This window comes from Pelodiscus sinensis, chromosome 1 (genome assembly GCF_049634645.1).
Source record: "Pelodiscus sinensis isolate JC-2024 chromosome 1, ASM4963464v1, whole genome shotgun sequence".
Taxonomy (NCBI): domain Eukaryota; kingdom Metazoa; phylum Chordata; order Testudines; family Trionychidae; genus Pelodiscus; species Pelodiscus sinensis.
In genome coordinates this window covers 171,458,314-171,478,873 of record NC_134711.1, presented here as the reverse complement: position 1 = coordinate 171,478,873, position 20,560 = coordinate 171,458,314, and the positions used below count along the sequence as shown (strand labels likewise).

At 42.1% G+C, this 20,560-nt stretch overlaps 1 long non-coding RNA gene across 6 annotated transcripts in view; it reads left to right on the top strand.

Moving 5' to 3' along the window:
• LOC142826921 (uncharacterized) overlaps positions 1–20,560 on the top strand; it is a 175,363-nt gene that overhangs the window by 22,514 nt on the left and 132,289 nt on the right. For all 6 annotated transcript variants that reach the window (XR_012901196.1, XR_012901188.1, XR_012901192.1 and 3 more), the window contains exon 2: positions 14,190–14,306. This is a non-coding gene — a long non-coding RNA (uncharacterized LOC142826921). The remainder of the gene's footprint in view (positions 1–14,189; positions 14,307–20,560) is intronic.

Below are 20,560 nucleotides of genomic sequence, written 5' to 3'. Positions count from 1 at the left end.
CAGAATGGGAAAATAAAAATCTACAGTACATGTGACAAAGTATGATACACAGATATGAGTGCTGAATATTTACTTCATTGGCCAAGTGCCTAGGATAAATTTAAGATTTCTCAGACAAAATTAAAGTAAAATGTATTTTAAAAGAAAACAACATTTTAGCAAGAGAGTATGTAACCAGCATTTATAATTGCCTGCCAATCAAAATAATTCCAGACTGCAGGGGTCAAATTCAGTTCCCATCAACTTTAATGAGTTATACCAGTTACACAGGATTTCAGGTTATTAATTTGAAGAGAAGAAGGATCAAAAAGTTTTGTCTAACTTAGCCCCTTCAATAGAGTTTCTTCCTGAGGTGAATCTAAAATTTGTTGGTCTTTGACTGCTTGCATGTATGATTCTTTTTACGTAGGGTACATCTAGACTACCGCATTTTGTCGACAAAAGTTTTGTCGACAGTATCTGTTGACAAAAAACTTCTGTCGACAAAGCGCGTCCAGACTACGAAAGCTATAGACAAAACTATAGACAAAACTTTTTGCTCTCTCGACAGAGAGCGTCCAGACTGCAGGACGCTCTATCGACAGAAGAAAGTACCCGGAACTCCTTTGCCAGGTCACAGGGGCAGCATGTACTTCCTGGTGCTGCTGCCTGCACTTTGCAGAGAGGCATGCTAAAAGGGCCACCCCCCCCCCCCCGACTAGCCCTTGCTCTGCTGCTGCAGCTGCCTAGAGGGATAGCAAAGGTTCTGCAGTGCCTGTGTGGAGTGCCCTGCTTCCTGGCACAGCACAGCAGTGTGGATTTTTTGTTGGAAGGTTTTTCCTAACCTTCGTTTACCATGGAGCGAGAGCTTCCCCTGGCCAGGCGCTGGCCCCACTCCACGGTGCTTCAAATGCTGCTGCAACTGCATGAGATTATCATGCTGTTAATGCCTGGTCCGGAACCTGAGCTCAGACTGGAGCCGCTCCTTGAGGATGCAGCAGCACTGTTCCTGCCTCCGAACTTTTTCCCGGACAGGCGATGTTGGAGGAGGGAAACAAGTACGGACTGGTGGGACCGGCTCGTAATGGAGCAGTGGGATGATCAGGCTTGGCTCCAAAACTTCAGGATGCGGAAGTCCACCTTCCTGGAGCTTTGCAACTGGCTTTCCCCCACGCTGCAACGAGAGGACACTCACCTGCGCCCTGCCATCCCGCTGGAGAAGAGAGTAGCTATTGCCCTCTGGAAGCTGGACACTCCTGATAGCTACCGGTCAGTGGGACAGCAGTTTGGTGTGGGGAGATCAACTGTTGTGCTGTGTTGATGGAGGTAAGTCCCTTGGGAATGGGGGGAGGGCAGTCCGTAAGGGGACTGTAACCAAAAAAGGGTGGGTGGGGGGCAATGGAGGGGAGGAGGTGGAGGGCTTCTGTGCCTTACACCATCATACTACTAGGAGCAATCACTGGGGGGGGGGGGGGTCGCCAAAGGACTTAGGCAACCCCTCTTACTTCATAATCTGTGTGTTTGTATGTGTCTATTTTTGCAGGTGTTGAGGGCCATCAACTCAGAGCTGCTGAATCGGATTGTCTGCCTCAGAGACCTAGACACAATCATGGCTGGTTTTGCAGGGCTGGGATTCCCAAACTGCGGAGGAGCGCTCAATGGAATGCACATTCCCATCCGTGCACCACCCCATCGAGCCGCCCGGTTTATCAACAGGAAAGGGTACTCTTCCATTGTGCTGCAGGCCCTGGTTGACCACCGTGGACAATTTACGGACCTATGTGTGGGGCGGTCGGGCCGGGCACATGATGCTCGGATCTTCCGCAATTCACACCTGTACAAAAGGCTGCAGACAGGAACGTTCTTCCCCCAGCGAACCTCTGCTATTGGGGACGTAGAGATGCCGGTCTGCATTGTGGCCGATGTGGCGTACCCCCTCATGCCCTGGCTTATGAAGCCATACACAGGGCATCTGACCCCGAGCAAGGAAGTGTTTAATGCACACCTGACACGCACCTGTTTACAGGTAGAATGCGCATTTGGCCGGTTGAAGGGAAGGTTTAGGTGTCTGCTAACTCGCCTTGACATGGGGGAACACAATATCCCAGAGGTGGTGGCAGCATGTTGCATCCTCCACAACCTGGTGGAGAGCAAAGGGGAGGCCTTCCTCCCAGGTTGGGGGCCAATGGCTGAAGTGGAGGGCAGGCAGTTTGCACAGCCTCAGACAGCTGCCGTTCGCCAAGCCCATCAGGTGGGGGTTCGCATCCGGGAGGCTCTGTGTGAGCGCTTCTCTGCTGGAGCCCTATGACTCCCCAAGGTATCCCCAATGGGGTCTGTGGGCCTTCCCCCCATCACAAAACCTTCCCTCCCACAATTCATCCCTACATCAGCCTCTGAACAGTTAAGGCGCACACACCATGTTAAACTTCAAAAATATGTTTATAAAGGAGTAATGTAAAATTATATCTGTAATACAAAATAGAATTGTTCAACAATAAAGTTCTTTTTTTAACTAATAACATGTGTTTATAACTGAGGTAGTAGGGGGGATTTCAACCTGGAGGGAGGGAGGGAGGATGGATTTCCAACATGGAGGGAAGGGTAATGGCGGCCTTGCCTGGGCTGCAAGGCTTTGCCACCCCTGGTCCGTGGACCCAGCCGTCCTCGGGCTCGAGTGGGGGCTGATAATGACTTTTCCCTAGCAGTGGGGGGAGAGGGGCAGGGCTGGAGGGGTGGCAGGGGCGGAGGGAGAAGGGGGGGGCCAGAGGGGGCTGGGGGGGAGGATGGGGGGTCAGAGGGGGCTGGAGCTGGATGGGCAGGAGGAGTCCCCAGGGGGAGAGGACCTGGCACAGCCAGGGACTCCCGGACGGTGGCATACATACTCCTCCACTCTGGGAGGAAGTCCTGCAGCAGGCAAGTATGCCACCGAGCCTCCTCCCTTGCTCTTTCTGCCATGGTCTCGTACATGTTGGCCATGGTCCTTTCCATCTTCTCCATGGCCTCCACATGACGCTTTAGGAGGTCATTGTAGGTCCTCCAATGCCTGCGGGTGCTGTGGGACCGGGTGGGTGGTGGCACAGGGGTTGAGCGGCCGACAGCAGCAGCAGGTCTGGCTGTGGAGAAGAAGAGGGAGAACCGATCAGTGTTAGCAATTCACACACAAGTCCATACAACAAGGGATGGGAATGTTGTTACTGGTAGGCCACGTCTGGCCTTGCCAGCTGCCTCGGCTGCACAGGGGACCAGTAGTGGCTAGGACAATGTCCACCTCCACCCCCTAGATCCTCCCGCCCTCCACTGTGGCTGTCCAGGCCAGATAAGTGTGCAGCCACAGTAGGACAGGGGCCTGCTGCACCTTGGGTCTCCCATGCCCCCCACCCACATACCCACCACCTGCCCACCTGCTTGTACATGCACAGAGATGCAAGCTGTCCAGGAGGGAGGACCAAGATGTGAACACTGCTCTGCATCCTCTCTGCTCCCACCTCCCCTGTTGTGTGTCTGCACTCACCTGATGTTCCTTCTTCAGCGTCAGATGGTGCCTGAGAGGCTTCCTCTGAATCTGGAACAGGCTGCAGACTCAGGGTCAGGGTGTCCTCCGTCTGCTCCTGTGCCGCCGCCTCCTCCTCAACATCTTCCATGGGGACCTCCTGCTGGCTATGCTGCACCGGTATGTGCAAGCCTGTCTGCACAAGCACCAATGCAGACATTGGTTCCTGGCCTCCCAGGATGCGGTCCAGTTCTTGGTAGTAGGTGCAGTGCACTGGGGCTGCACCGGAAGCTGAGCTCTGCTCTTGAGCCTTCATGTACCCCTGGCGCAGTTCTTTGACTTTTGCCCGGACTTGCTGGAGTGTCCTGGGATGGTGCCCTTTATCGGCCAGCCCCTGAGCCATGCGGCCATAGATACTTGCATTCCTGTGCCGGGTGTGCAGGGCCTGAATTGCTTCCTCCTCCCCCCCACAGTTCTAACAATGTCAGGACCTCTGTCCCTGATCACACTGGGGCTCTCTTTTTTTTCAGCAGAGGGCACCCGAGATGGCTCCCTCGAAGGTCCTTGGGGGGCCTCGTGGCGCTGGAGCTGCACACATGGCCATGTGCAGGTTACGCTGGGAGAGCTCTGGGCTGACAGGATCTCTCTGTGGCCAGCTTCCTGCCACAATGCCTGCCAGGGATGTCTGTGCCTTTAAAACATGGCTACAGACAGGACCAAGAAGAGTTTTTTCCTAAATCATAGAATCATAGAATAATAGGACTGGAAGGGACCTCGAGAGGTCATCGAGTCCAGCCCCCCGCCCTCAAGGCAGGACCAAGCTCCACCTACACCATCCCTGACAGATGTCTATCTAACCTGTTCTTAAATATCTCCAGAGAGGGAGATTCCACCACCTCCCTTGGCAATTTATTCCAATATTTGACCACCCTGACAGGAATTTTTTCCTAATGTCCAATCTAAACCTCCCCTGCTGCACTTTAAGCCCATTACTCCTTGTCCTGTCCTCAGAAACCAAGAGGAACAAATTTTCGCCTTCCTCCTTGTGACACCCTTTTAGATATTTGAAAACCGCTATCATGTCCCCCCCTTAATCTTCTTTTTTCCAAACTAAACAAGCCCAGTTCATGAAGCCTGGCTTCATAGGTCATGTTCTCTAAACCTTTAATCATTCTTGTCGCTCTTCTCTGTACCCTTTCCAATTTCTCCACATCTTTCTTGAAATGTGGCGCCCAGAACTGGACACAGTACTCCAGCTGAGGCCTAACTAGTGCAGAGTAGAGCGGCAGAATGACTTCACGAGTTTTGTTTACAACAAACCTGTTGATACAACCTAGAATCATATTTGCTTTTTTTGCAACAATCATATTTGCTTTTTTTGCAACCCTAAAGAAGGACTCTCCAGCAGGGGGCTTCCCTGGAGGTCTCCTTCTGTCGACAAAAGGAGCCCCTGTGTCCAGACTATCCTTTTTGTCGACAGAACTCTGTCGACAAAGACGTTATGCCTCGTAAAATGAGGTTTACCAGTGTCGACACAACTGCTGAGTTCTGTCGACGTTATGTCGACAGAACTCAGCGGTAGTGTGGACGCAGGCATAGTTTTGTCGACAAAAGTCCACTTTTGTCGACAAAACTAGGTAGTCTAGACACACCCGTAGAGAATACTTAAAGAACATTTCTTTTCTGCTGCATAGAAGATGAAATGCTTACTGGTTTGGGTAAACAGACAGTTAAATAGTTCATATGTGTATTGCAGTTTCTTTCCCAGCTCAATGTGTAAAAACTTCAGTGCTCAGAAAAATGCTAACTAAAATGCAATGCTCCCAGAGTGTTAGAGAGCAATCCCTTGATTTTAAGTGATTTCTTAATCAAAGGAGGATGACAAGATATTCAGTTCTCTGCACTACTATCTCTTGAAAGCTCTTCATCAGCTAACATAAATGGAGGAATAGAATATTTTTAAACCAACTGACCTGATACACTATTAAAAAGTCACTATTTTTGTTAAATTAACATAGTTGCTCTGGACAGCAGTTGTTAATCAAGCAGAAGTAGTGCATCCAGGATAATGGACCAGTAGATAGGAAATGCATAAAGTAGACACTGATAGCTTATGATCATAAATACAATTTGGTAAATTGATGGTGGTAATACTTTTTTTTAAGCCCTGAAAAATGGCACCCTTCTACGTAATAGGTCTGCTCATTGTCAGTAGTCAATCATATAGGCTGACTTCAGTGGCAAAATATGCCTTTCAAAACTCGATTTCTGTTAGTTACCATGTCCTGTTTTCCCTATACTTGTAAGTTCATTATATTGTACTGGAAGAGTTCATTGGTGGAATGACCATATGATCTTTTATGATCCATGACTCAATGTTAGCTGTACACAGCTACAGATATTCTAGTACTCCAAAAGCCACCCAGTCCAGTTAAATAATCAAGCTGCAGTTGGCAAATCTATTCCCTTTTTAAAAATGGGCTTCCTTTGCTCTAGCTCTATATTTTGAACTTTAAATTTAACCCTCAGCTTTAGTTTGCATATGCATTGTAAGAAATTTTGAAGGAAGTGACACAAACAGGAGACCTGGCCCCCTGCTAAGTTTCCCTCCTGAAGTGTCTCTTTAACCACAAACTTTGTGGTTACTGTTTTTAACTTATGTTGCTAAGCAGAGCACTCTTAAAATTTTTACAAATGAGTAGAATAGGAAATGATTCAACCACAAAGTGGTGCATATTATTTAAATTCATGTTGGTGACTCTATGCTGAACAATTGTCATACATGGATATGAATGAAAATATAGCAGGCTTTTGGATCTAGAGTGACAATCTTCATGGCACCATGGCCATGTTATCATTACTGGGCAGTGTGTCCAGAGTGGTGCATGAAGGAATAGTCTATGTGAAAGTATATGTCAAGTCTCATTCCAGGATTTTCAGGCTATGTCTACATTGCAGAGCTTTTCCAGGATACTGAAGATATACCAGAAAAGCTCTGCCGTATCCAAGGAACGCATACACTTTTTTGGAACAGTTTCCGAAAAAGCGGATGCATTCTTTTGCCATCCCTGTATTTCTCACTGATGTTCCGAAAGAGCAAGTTTTTTCCAAAATTCAGCCCTGTGTAAACAGGCCAAATTTTGGAAAAGCCTCTTCCAAAAAGCCCAGAAAAAGTTATGCAAATGCATATCTTTTTCTGACTTTTCTTTGCAGTCTAAACATAGCCTCACTGTGCTATAGCAGGATCCTCAGAGGATATTACTGTGAGGCAAAACTTTGTGCTGTAGGGTCACATCCTAGGTTGCATTGCAGTAATTTGCCATGTAAACAAGTTCTATTTGTATGCTACTCTGGTTTTCCCATAGGTCCCTGATCTTTTATACCGATCTCTAGCCCAAGTTACGTCTTCACTTGTTGAATACAGCAGAAAAAAGTGTCAGTTACATGTCAAAACCTTTGACAGGATTTGACTTGTTTGATTCCTTTTTATATTGTGTACTATAAAGATGTGGTCCTATTAGCTTTCCTCTTACTATTTTCTCCTATGAACTAATGCTTTCAGTTTGCTTATACCACTTCATTAATGTCCACATGGGAAACATATGTTTTTAAAAAATATTATATTTAATCTAGACATTGATTCCTATGCTGTTTCCATAAGTAACTTTAATGATTTCTGGGTTTTGATATTTATAGTAAAATTGGATGTAGATAACTTGAAAATTTGGCATTTATAAAATACCAGCTTTCTGTAGATAAAGGAAAATGGAAAATTATCTGTACTTCTATTCATTAAAATCCCAAAGTAGGTAAATAACTAATTAAACACCATCTGTTTGCTTATACTGCACTAATAAAAATGTCTGTTTATTCAGTTTCATGAATCTATCTTATCTCTAAAACTAATTCTCTGCCAATTTTTTTTTTTAGCAGAACACTCCTTCTGTGACTTTGTATGAATAAACGATACCTTGGGCATTATCAGAGCATTGTGCCTTTGGAAGATGATTTTCAATAGTCTGTTCTCACCCCCTGTCCCAATCCCTTTCTCCTTCTACTTGCAGCATTTCTCTGTTTGTTATCCATCAGCAAGGAAGCAAATGAACTAAGGTGTAGGGAGCAGCTGCCAGGTGATAGCCAGAGAAGGCACTATTTTTCTCAGGACCAACAATGCTACTTGAGGATCAGTTTCTCAGGGAGTTCAGGACTGAGTCACCTTGTTACCTTAGAGAGAGGGACTTGCTTGGACCTAGAGTGTGTATTAGTATATGGACACTACAGTCTCTTAGCCTTTCAAATCTCCACAAAAGCTCTTGAGCTTTTTATTTTGTCTGGAAGGTTAAGCTTGTGTGTATTTCTTAAAAAGCATTCCTCAACAGTACTCAGTCTGTCACTGGACGCTCAGGGTATGTCTAGACAGCGGTGCTCTTTTGGGATACTTCGAGTATCCTTAAATCTTTTGAACAAGCCCTCTATTTCAAATATCTTTTGACATAACAGGCACACTATTCTGATGTCCCTGTAAACCGTGTTCCTCAAGGATTAAGGAATGTTTCAGAATAGTGGTTTATTTTGAAATGAACTCAAAATAAACTATGCAAATTACGTAGCTTGTTTCAGGATAAGGGTGCAGTGTAGATGCACACTATCAGAAATTACCAAGGTCACTGTCTTCAAAAAATCTGTAGTCACACATGCCTCCTGAACCTGTTAAGGATTCACACCTTAATATATTATACATAGGTGAACTTATAGTAAAACTATGAATTAGTTTATTTAAAAAGGAATAGATTTAAGTGATACCAATCAAAGGTAATAGATGCAGAAAATGGTTACAAATAAAACACAGGTCTCATTTTCTAGTGACTAAGACTTAATATAGCAGTGTGCAATCCTTGTCTCTGGCAATTTGGTACCTAAAACCATGCTTCAGTAGCGTTGGCCCCATGGCTGGAGATCCACTGTTCATGAACACAGAAAAAGCTGACCTTTTTAGCTCTCTTGGTCAGGGTTAACCACAATATGTCTACCCCTCCACACACACTTCTTTTCAGAGGTTTCTTGGACTATAAGTATCCTTGTTGGTGGTTCCTCAGACTGCCGACTCCGTGTCCCCTTTTTTCATCATCTTGTTAATTTGCTTATAAGAATGGCCATACTGGGTCAGACCAAAGGTCCATCTAGACCAGTAGCCTGTCGGTCGATAGTGACCAGCAGCAGGTGCCCCGGAAGTGGTGGACCGATGACAAGGATCAAGAGATTTGTATTGTGCCATCCTTCTCTAGCTTCTGACAAACAGAAGCCAGGGACGCCATTTTTATCCCCTGGCTAATAGCCTTTTATGGACCTTACCTCCATGAAATTTATCTAGCTTCTCTTTAAACTCTGTTATAATCCTGCCTTCGCAGCCTCCTCTGGCAAGGTTATCCTGTTGACTTGATATGTAAACACATTTCCAGTGTCTTTGGCCTATCTTGGTTTATTTACATGCAAATCCTATGCAAACAGGCACATCAACATTCCTTTGAGTGGGATCAAAATTGTTGACCAACCTTGCCTAGTTTGAGGATATTTTTTTTGTACCCAGACCTACAACTTCTTATTTTGTTTCCAGTACTTGCATTTTACAATGATGACTAATAAAATGGAAATGTTTGTGACATTCTTTATAGAAAAATACCATGACAGCAATGTGTTGGAGATGGTGAGTTTTTTAGGTATGATAGAAGTTGCTGTTGCATGACTGTGAAACATTTGCCTGTAGTCACATGGTGTAAGGTGGCAAGATGACAAAACTAGTCAGGGTTATGTCTTCCTCTTGGGACCTCTGATCACCATAACTAACTTCAGAACAAATCAAATTTTAACCCTGAAAGAGCTACCTGTGTTTCATGAAGGAGCACTCCTGACTCTGGGCCAACTTTTGGGTCACTGATACATAAGAATCATGACTAAATGGTAACTTTGTGTGTGTTTTCAGAAGATATTCTGTTTTGGTTGGTAGCACAGGTGTTGGTTGGAGCTTACTGACTAGATCATCCTTTCTGAAGATATCAGCTGAAATCTTGGTTCACGTTTTAACGGGATCCTTTAAACACAACCAGTCACTCAGTGTTTTCCTCGTGACAAGTTGCAAACTTCTCCAGGTGCTGTTACCTCTGTCAGCCATATTCAGGGACATATGTGGCTGGTGGGTATCATAGGCAGGGGAAGGCAATGCATTCCCAAATTGGTGGAGCATAGGCAGGACTAAGAGGAAGAGTGCTCCAGGCTCCCCTCTGCAGCCGGCAGTGACAGGGGTTGGGGCAGGCAGTCTGGGGGCTGCACTGTGATGCTTGCCTGTCCTTCCAGCACTGGGACAGGTGGCTAGGCCAGAAAGGAGTCTGGCAGGGATGGTATGAGGAGGCTGGGGCTGTGCTTCCTGGTTCTTGTCAAGGGTGCTCCAGAGCCCAGGGAGGCTGGGACCACACTGCCTACTAGAATATGGGGACTGGGGCAGGCTGTAGCCGTGCTGCCTGCTGGCTCTTCAGAACTCTGGGGCTGTGACATTGCAGGCTGGGAGAATTACCCTGCAGCAGGGGGCAAGGTGAAGTTGCCCCGTTATGTGGGAGGGGCTTACCAGAGGCCAGGAGTGGCCACAATTTGGGGGGTGGGCCTCAGGCAAAGGTGGTACCCATGGGGTCACCCTCCATCTGTGGACACTCAGCTAAATTACATGAATGATCTCTAAGCCACTTTTGAACAATACGCAGGGAAAGATTAGAAAATCCCCCAGCCTTGCACCCCAGAAATGTAGACATTTTTTTATACATTGTACAAGCTATCATTAACTTTGACTTAACTCTCCTCACCTCAAAGTAGGAATTATTTTAGAAATAGGTGTCAGATCAGAACAATAGCTGATCTGTGGAGAAACTTTATGGTTTATGCAAAAGCAGCGAGGAATCTGCAAAAGCGGCAAGGAGTCCTGTGGCACCTATAGACTAACCAAAGTGTTGGAGCATAAGCTTTTGTGGGCCAAGACCCACTTTGTCAGATGCATCTGATGAAGTGGGTCTTTTCCCACGAAAGCTTATGCTCCAACACTTCGGTTAGGCTATAGGTGCCACAGGACTGCTCGCCGCTCTTGCAGATTCAGTCTAACATGGCTACCCCTATGGTTTATGGCTTTTAGTCCTGGCTCTAGAAAATGCTATTAGTCTCTGGAAAAAAATTATTGTAAGTTCGTAATATAAAAAGCACTAATTTACCTTTTTGTGCTAACATGTATTACAATTTACACAGAACCACAAAACAAGTGTATATAAAAAAGGCTTATTTTTATTTTTATATTTACTTATCCTGTGAAGAACTTCAAAGGATCTCACAAAAGTAGGTGTTTGGGCAACAAAATGAATTTTAATGTTGATTAACACAAAGTAATGCATGTCCAAAAAAAAAAAAATCCCAACTATACATACAGAAGGGATTAATTTAGCTATAACCATTTGAACCACTTGAGAGAGATCTTGGGGTCATTGTGGATAGTTTTCTGAAAAAATCCACTCAATGTGCAGCAGCAGTCCAAAAAGCATGTTAGGAATCATTAGAAAATAAGACAGAACACCTTATTGCCTAAATATAAATCCACGGTATGCTAACCTCTTGAATACTGTGAATAAATGTGGTCACCTCATCTAAAAAAAATATTGGCATTGGAAAAGGTTCAGAAAAGGGCAACAATTAGAGGTTTGGACTGGGTGTAAATGGAGAGAAATTAAAAAGACTGGTACTTTTCAGCTTAGAAAAGAGGAGACTAAGGGGGGATATAACAGAGGTCTATACAATCATGACTGGTATGGAGAAAATGAATAAGGAAAAGTTATTTACTTGTTTCCATAACACAGGAACTAGGGGTTAACAAATGAAATTAATAGGTAGCAGGTTTAAAACAAAAAAAAGGAAGCTTTTCTTCACGCAGCACACAATCCATGGAACTCCTTGCCAGAGGATGTTGTGAAGACCAGGACTTTAACAAGATTCAAGAAAGAACTAGATAAATTCATGGAGGCTAGGTCAATCAATACATATTAGCCAGGATGGGTAGAAATGGTGTCCCTAGCTTCTTTTGTCGGGGGCTGGAAATGGATGATAGCTGAGGCATCACTTCATGATTAGCTGTTTCTGTTCACTCCCTCTGAGGCATCTGGCATTTGCCACTGTTGGAAGATAGGACCCTGGGCTAGACTGATCTTTGGACTAACCCAGTATGGCCACTCTTAGATTTTGTCTTTGTTTTGAGGGATGGAACGGGGTGGAAGAGAAAGGGCTTTTACAAAATGTAGCTTGCTTCCTGTGCCTTGACAATAGGCGAAGCATTTAACCCTTTTATTATACAAGATTTACCTAGCATGGTTTGAGTCCTTACCCAATTTTTTTTTAAATAAAATGAAAATGTACATGCTTCATTTGTTCATTGCTCTGGGGTGGGACTGGGGAAGAAGGGTTCAGTATGCAGACTGGCCTGGGGAGAGAGGGCTACCCAAGTCCCCTCTTACCACAGCAGCATGGGGCAGGTGAGAAGCACCTCTCCACAGCCACTGCAGCTCCAGCGGGTACAGCTGAGGGAGGGATGCATGTCCCCCAGCTGGGGTAGGTTCAGGTTTGTCTGCCCCTGGCATTCCCGTACCAGAGTGAGGAATGGAACCAATAGAAGACAAATTTTATTGTCTAATGAAGGGGATCAGACAGCAATGTCCCCCTACAACTCACAAGGGGCACTTCAGCACCTTGCCCTTCCTAAAGTGCACTGGGAGGGATTGGGAGGCTTGAACTGGGGCTGTTTTGGACAGTGTGGGGAGGGACACCCAACAGCCCCTTTTACCTGCCTGGTGATTCTGATTTTTCTGTGTGGTTTTATGAGAAGCAATCCCAAAACCTGGCAAATCCCATTTTTCTGGCACAACCAGACTTTTTCCTTCCTTTGTTATAAGAGGAAGCTGTATATCAAATTTGGTGGTTCTAGCTCTTGTAGTTTAGGAGGAGTTCTTGAACATACAGCCAGCCACACTCACACTCCAACATATAGCAGATGTATGAAACTAATCTTCTTTTGGTATAATTCTATTCTTTCATCTAATTAGATTGTAGAAAGGGGGAAACATTTGTAAACTGTGCAATGAAGATACATTTAAATAGGACACATTGTAAAAGGTTTTATTATTAAACACGAACTTAAGGCACTTAACAGATGAGGCTGAACCTAAACCACAGATTTGAACTTTCCCAGATGAGGGAAATTCACACTCATCCTGTTCCAAGGCATCTTACTTCAGGCCAATCTCTTTAAATTTATATATAGAACTTCTTTAGAAAGTGTTCTGTATTTTTGGATGGAGACAGAAAATTTGTCTCAATTCCCTTTTCAGGAATGTGTAAAATTTTTGAGGAAATAGGACATTTGTTAACTTCCTATTTTGAGACTCATAATCAGACTCCTACTGAATAGATTGTACAGTAATCTCAGACTATCAGTTCTCAAGGTATATAATTGTATTATGTTCAATAAACTATATTCAGTGGTGCCAGATGTTTTTGAACTCAAACTTTAGGTACACAATACGCATCAGTAAGATGTTATGCTGTCCTTTATATTGAAGTGCTACTGGTTCATCTATTGATGTTATCCTAATAATCTCCAGAACTGGCGACTGGCCTTTTGCCTTTTTAGAACAGAATTACCATTGCATTTTTAAAATAACCTGCTTCATATAACACGCTTCATACAAACTATCACAGAATATTTTCTATTGGCTTTTGTATAAAGAAGTTTGGAGGTGTGGTGGGGACAAATAATTCATTTCTAATATGTTTCTGTGTGTTACACCACGAATGAATTGGGGCTCAGATTTGTTTCTGAGCAGCTATTGCATATGTATAAAATGAAAATGAGATTCAGTGATTTGTTTTGAGCTGAAAGTCACAATTTGAAAGACCCACATCCAAGTTATATGAATATCTTTGCAATGAAGGGAGAGCACGAGGACACAGTCATGGGAGAGGGGAAATGTGAGCAGATTGCTGCCAAAGTAGACAAGTTCCTTATGCACTCTGTAGCATGTCAGAGCTGAGTCTTACCACACAGTTGTATGACAAAGCTACACTCGGTAATGTGGGGAAAAGGGTATTGTACGAAATGCAATGCTTTTGTTGTAATTAGTTACTTTGTAAGCAAAAATTCAGATGTCTTTTGTTACTATCATCATAAACTACGTTAAGCACGTGAGAGGTCCAAAAAAAGGGATTCTAGCAGGGGGAAATGGGGGAGGGGGACTTGCCGCAAGCACTACTATGGGCAGAAAGATAGTTGTCTTGCTAGGCTCTTAAATTCTTTTCAGAGCCAACTTTTTTGCTTTTTTAGGGCTCCAAAGCTCTTCACATAGTTCCTAACTTGAGCAGAGCTGCTTTAGCCAAAAGGTAAAATATTTGTCTGACCATTTGGTTGCGTTTTATGCAAGGCCATGAAGTCATTGGCTTAATCAAACATAGTTTTATGAAAGTTGTGGAGAGACAGATGCATGTTACAGATAAATACTATGAAAACTGGTTGGTATGTTTATCCTAGCCATGCTTATCCCTAAAAGAGCTGACTCTCCTGCCCCTCCCCTCCTCCCACAGTCCTCTCCCAAGTATTTTCAAAGAGTGCTATAATTAAACAAACATAATCATCTCTCTTTCATAGTGTCCAATAATGCAATGACAGGAGGACAAGAGAGCACCAGAATAGTTGGGTGGATACGGTGGATATTAATGCTAATTCTGATCATATGGAGTCAGCAGGCCAGTGGACAGGGGCAAGGTAAGTGTTTTGTTTTGTCTTTTTAATATTTTCTGATAATCAACTGTTGAGGTGGGGGCAGTACATCTGATTATTTGAAGTTTGCCATTGTTTAGCACTGTGCATAACCTGATAGCTATTAATTTGAGCTGACTGGAAAAATGTCAGGCAAGCGGTCGTTTCTATGGAAAACATGAACTTTTTTGATGGAAAAATCAAAATCATGGCACAGTTTGAGTTGGAAAAGCTTCCCACAGTGATGCCTCAAGCTCCCATTTTCCTCTAGCTCAGGCTCCCTGCATGAACTGAGTAGTGCATGATGTACGACAGCCTCACCACTTGGGGAGGAGAGGTGGGTATATCATGGGACTTGCGTGGTCCTGGTGATTAACTGCAGACAAAATGCTGTTGGGGAGCTTGGTTCATAGTGGAGAATAGGAATCTGAGGTAACTAAAGTCCTTGCCTAGGCATTACAGCACATATCCAAACAAGTTATTTTATGTTTTTGACCAACGTAATTGTTTTGTTTTGTTTTGGTTTTTGACCAACAATTACAATATTCCTTGGAAACCAGATGCTTTTAGTGATGATTTCTGTTTATGCAAGAAAAAGGAAAGCATTTTGATGAAGATAATTTGATCAGCAGGTTGCTAATTGTCATAAAAGAAACTGAAAACAGACTAGCTTAAAAATTTCCAAATGTTTTTCCTCCATTTGAATCTTTAGTCATGTATAAGTCTGGAAAACACTTCAAATTGTTTCAGCTTTGAAACTATTGGACACTATGTTGTTTGAAAAAAGGCAAAAACGGTACTTCTGGTTTTTACATATTAAAAAGCATGTGTTGCATTTTCAGTGTGAAATCTGGATATGAAATTGAATATTAAGTTTTCTGTGGCTTTGTTTTTATCAATGATATTTTAAACAATGTGGAAGGTAATTTTCCAGGTATCTAAAGAGCATCAACCTTGCTTTCAGATGTCACTTTGCATTTGTGTTTGGTTTATTTTCTGCAATGTGGATGTTTTTTTGAAGAATAATCTGTGGTAATTTTGTGATGGAGAAGAACAGATTACTCAAAAAGGAAGGGAGAAAAGCTTGTATTGTGTGTGACACTGAGTATTTTCACACCCTGGGAGCAAGTGATAATTTATGAGGCATTGAAGTGAAGAGGATAAGTGAATAGAAATTCTTTTGTGAGATACTAAGCTTGCTTTGGTAAACTAGTAGTTTTACAAAGGCGCCTCAAGGTTATCATGTCCTCAATTTACTCACCTAGAGATTTACTGTGCACTATTGTAACTAATAGTAAAGAATGCTGTTGGCTAAAATGTGTACCTTTGGTATCTGCTCTGATAACTGTTGTGTAGTGATTTTTGGAGTGAGGCTTGATTTGATTTTGGGCTGTTGGAATGGTCTTTATATTTAATGCATTATTTGATATCAGTTGAGTTTGAAAACAGTTGGTTGGAATCTGAGTATAAATAAAACTTCTGTTGCATTTTCACAAGTAGTTACCTGATCCTGCAGATGCTTGTTTAAGTGTGCAAAGATGTTTAGCACCTGTGGGACAGTTTGAAAGATTGGGGGCCAACAGCTTAATCCAAAACAGTGGTGGTAGTAGTAGTAGAAATCTGCCACTTACTTTAATAGGTTTTTGGGTCAGGTCCAATATAAAGAGGCTACAGCAGATCTCTAGGTGTGATTTCTATATTGAAGTATTTTGATGCAAACTGTTTCTGTAAATAGGTGACTTTATTTTTTAGATTTTAAAAATAAATTTGTCAAAAGTAAGTTTAATGAATATATTGTTACTTCTATTTTGGCTGCAACTTGTGGTTTGGAAAATAATTTTTTTTTATATGGTCTGAAGATTATGCTGATTATGCATTATATTCAGTAATGATCTGCAACAAGTATGGTAAAATATTTTCATCTTATGCAGTGACTTAGACTTGTATCATCATATTTTTTATACTATTTATGAAGGAAAAGTACAAAAAGTTGTTGTAAGAGGGACTCATGTCCAAAGGGGAGAAAAGACGTTGTTGTTGTTGTTGTTGTTGTTCTCTTGAAATTGTCTTTCTAATCTTTTTTTCTACATTTATCTAAAACTAACTAAACAGGACCATATGAAAAATTGTATGTTGAAGTTACAAGTACTCAGCAAATCATTTAAACATATGCTTATCCTTAAGTACATAAGTAGTTCCTTTGATGTTATTGGGAATATATCTATGGTTAAATAATTGCTGTAGTGTATTGCAGGACTGGGGCCATCATACCAAATTTTTGATATTGTATGCTGAAGTCATAATTATCTAGAACTTGTGGTGGTTTCTAAAATGTCTAAACATTTATTAAAAATACAAGGGCCATTTGTTTGACCATGTATAAAATGTTACTTATCTATAAGTTGTCTCTTTCTCCTGATAGAAAAAGGCCATATGTTTTGTAAATGACATAAAAAAATACAGTCCAATACTCTAATCAATTACTTTCACAAATTCTGTAGATTTTCAAGGTGGTTACATGATTTGTGGTCATTCAGAAGTATGGTTAAATTATGCATAATATAGTTAAGTGGAATGTATTTCAGTTTTGACAGAATAGATAAGCTCTTTGAGGCTTACAGTATGCTTTTATTGCAGGTACTTTCTAGTATGTGTTAACACTTGTCTCAGCTACAATTGGCACTATGAAATTTAAAGTGTCTAAGAAGTTTGTTTTCACTGATAATGTTAGAGGTACATTTAAAACCTAGGTGCAAAAATCCAGTGGCCTTTTATGGATGATTCAAATACTGTGTCTGAATGGAAGTCTTTTAACTGCTTAAGGTACAGTAACTAGATTTAGTATGCTTTCCATCACCTAATGTTCTCACTTTAAAGATAATTTGAATAAATGATTATGATTGGAATAAAACATAAAATGGAGTCTAATAATAGACATGAACTATTGACAAGACTCATTATCACATGTTTTTTATATCCATTAATTATGGCCAAAAGTGAATTTCATCAGGAACAATAAGTAGTAATAAAAATCTCAAACTCTGAGGAAAAAGGTCAGTAAATAGTTACCTCTAAAGTAGTCTATATGTACTATGTCTATATTTTGAGACACATGCCTCTTAAGTACTACTAATGAATATAGATTCTAATTTAGCCTGTAGATATATGCATGTAATTGGGTGGCAGTATAAGTGTGCCAGAAAGGTAAATGTATCCCTTTGTCCTTCCATAATGGTGCATATGTGGAAAACTCCCAACTTGCTAGTAAAACATGGTCTAATAAGGTCATCTGAACAGACATTTATTAGTAAAATTTGAGTTTAACTCTGAAGACTTGTATTTACCCTACTTGCAGATAGTAAATGGAATATATTTTCATGAGCAAACTATTTGGCTCTTTGCCGCCCTTTTCTAGTCAGAACCGTATTAGTCCAGATTAATTGGTATGGCGTAAATAAAGCAACAATATAAGGAAGTATAAAAGTAAAATCTCTAGAGGCGAGCACAGTATTTCACTTTTGTGGTATGTTGCATCAGCGCTGCCTGTCAAAGTGGCAACTGCCCCTTCAAACAGAATTCTAGAAATGCATTGGTGCAATATGCAGAAAATAAAAACACCTTTCTTAAAGCTCAACATAATGGTTTCTGTTTAGTACACTATAATTTACACTAAACTTTTCAACTCAATTAGGTCATGGGAATATAATGTCTAACTAGGAATAGGACACTTGAAAATAAACTGAGTACTTAGAGCTTTTTTTTTTATTATTTTAAAATAAGGGATTGTCGACACCATGTAGTAATGCACAATATACACTAACATGTTACATGCTTTCTGGCCCACATAGACGCTGCTGTCTCATATTATATTTGGTAGAGGGTATTAAAGCAACCCAGTCTTCAGTTGACATTTGGTAGCATGTCTCAGTCTTTAGTTGTGGATCAGCACCCTCCCCTCCCTGGGGGAATTGTAAGGTTTCACTGTCACACTAATTCCATCCAATATTTCCTCAATGTCCTTTTATATGGCTTTTTTTAACTGCCAGCATTCATGTTTAATCTGGGTTATGACAGTCAAGGTAGGTTTATTGCCTTTTAAAAGCAATTCTTGTTACCAGATTTGCCCAGTATTCTAGGGTATGCTCATTTATTAGGGTTATTCTTATGGGACTGGGGGGAGGTTAACAATTCTATCAGTGTGCTGCTTCTGTGTGCTTGTGCTATCATATGGAGCTGAATTCTCCCTGCTGCCAATTTCCCCTCCCACTGGAACTCTCCTGCAAGAACTAGGTTCCTCAGGATGGGGTTCTTCCCCCCCCTTAGCAACACACACAGACACTCACACCCAGACAGAGCACCTGAGAGGACTGGGTAATCAGAAATCCCAAGCTGACCCCACTCAAATGTGTCTGGACTCAGCAGGCTGGGTTTAACAGCAATGACACACTGCACCCTCATGTGCCTTTGGACTCAGTGGGATGGATTAAACAGCACTTTAAGATGCCATCCTCATAAGCCCCCAGGTTCAGCACTTCCCTATCCCCACTTTCACACTACAATCATTTGCGGGTAAACTACACAATGAGCAAACCCCACAGGATTTTGGGCACTACAGGGATCTTTAACTTGGGTACAAGAAGTGTTGTTGCAGAGCAAATGGGGAAGCCAAAACCACACCCTTTGAGAAAGAGTGAGAAAAAGAGAAAAGCAATCAGCTTAATGAAAGTTATTTATTTCTGGGTAGTGAAGATATATATTCAGGAAGCCAAACACACAAAACAGTTACAATATTGGATCTAACAGTTACAATATTAAATCTAAATTGGAACTGATTACAAATGTTAGGGCTAGCTAACCATATAACAGTTTACATAGGGCAGAGTCAGGAGGCTGTGCTTGCGGGGAGAGGGAGAGGAACCTCACCACTCCATGGAGCTTGCACTGATTGGGGTTCCCAGATGGTGATGGGAGCTGGGAGTCCTAAAGGCAGGAAATGAGCAGAACAGAGCCCCAGCACGATCAGACAGGAGATAATGAAGTCTCAATGGAACTGATGCCATTTAAATCCAGGTATCAGAACACTTTTTCTTGGGCAAGGATAGGAGTTTTTATAGGGATAGGACAATAGTTTGAAGAGAACACTGGATTGTTTATGGGTAAACAGAAGCAAGACAATAGACACTGATCACACCTGGTTATGGGTGATGTTTATTGAAGGAGCTCACGATGCAACTAGGCTGTTTCAGTATTTTGGATGTCAGTAGGATCCATTACTAGAATTGGTCTGATAATGACTAACTTGGGTGTAAGCAGGCCTGGGTTGATTAGCATCTGGAGCAGAGATTTCCCATCAGGCAATGCTTCTTCGCTTTCGGTATCCTGTAGTTCAGTGCTGTTCTTCTTTGGAAGAGCTGGTCTACATTCTGTATGTTAATGGAGATGTCTTTCTGTGCTTACCTTCCATGCAGATGAGGCTGGGGTATTTCCTTAATTGTATCATGCTCGTCTGAAGCAGTTTAGGTGCCTCTTCCCTGGTCTTTCCATTGCTTTGTCTTTGATTCTAGCAGAGTCCTGGGAGAGGGGGTTGGTTTTCCATGAGTGTCACTCCCTAGGTCCCCAAGAGCACAGGACTGGTAGGTAACATTTTGCAGGCACAAACACAACAAAGCCAACCTCCTTCCCACACAGAACCACCCCAGACTAGATAAGTGTTAAATTCATACCTAATTTGTTACTTTTTAAAGCCCTATTGCCAGTATTTCTTAAGCTATTTTCACACTTACACCAACTGGGAAGACACTGGGCACTCTTGACTTAAGGGAACCTAGAAATATAAAGGAAACTCTCCACTTTCATTTAACAAATTTTGAGTTGAAATTTTAACTCTTTTTCATTTCAGCTCTATACTCTACACCTGAACATAAAAAGAACTTTCTCGTTATTCCAGATTCAGGCATATTGCCAGAGAGAGATGTAGCCATATGTCTTAATATATAAAGAGAATGGCTTCTGAATTACAAAATGTTCACTGCCAGAACAGCCTACTCACCAGAAAAAAAATTGATTTAGTATTTGAAAAACGAACACCAAACTCAAAGGAAATCTGCTAATCTTTAAACTACCTTGTTGAGTCCATTCCCACATATTGTCCTGAATTATGCTCTAAAGCAACTATTCTGAAGTCAATTGAAAGAGAACTTGCTTGCAGTGTCGGTTAAATCTGTCAACTGTTAGAATCTTGCTAATGAATACGATATGTG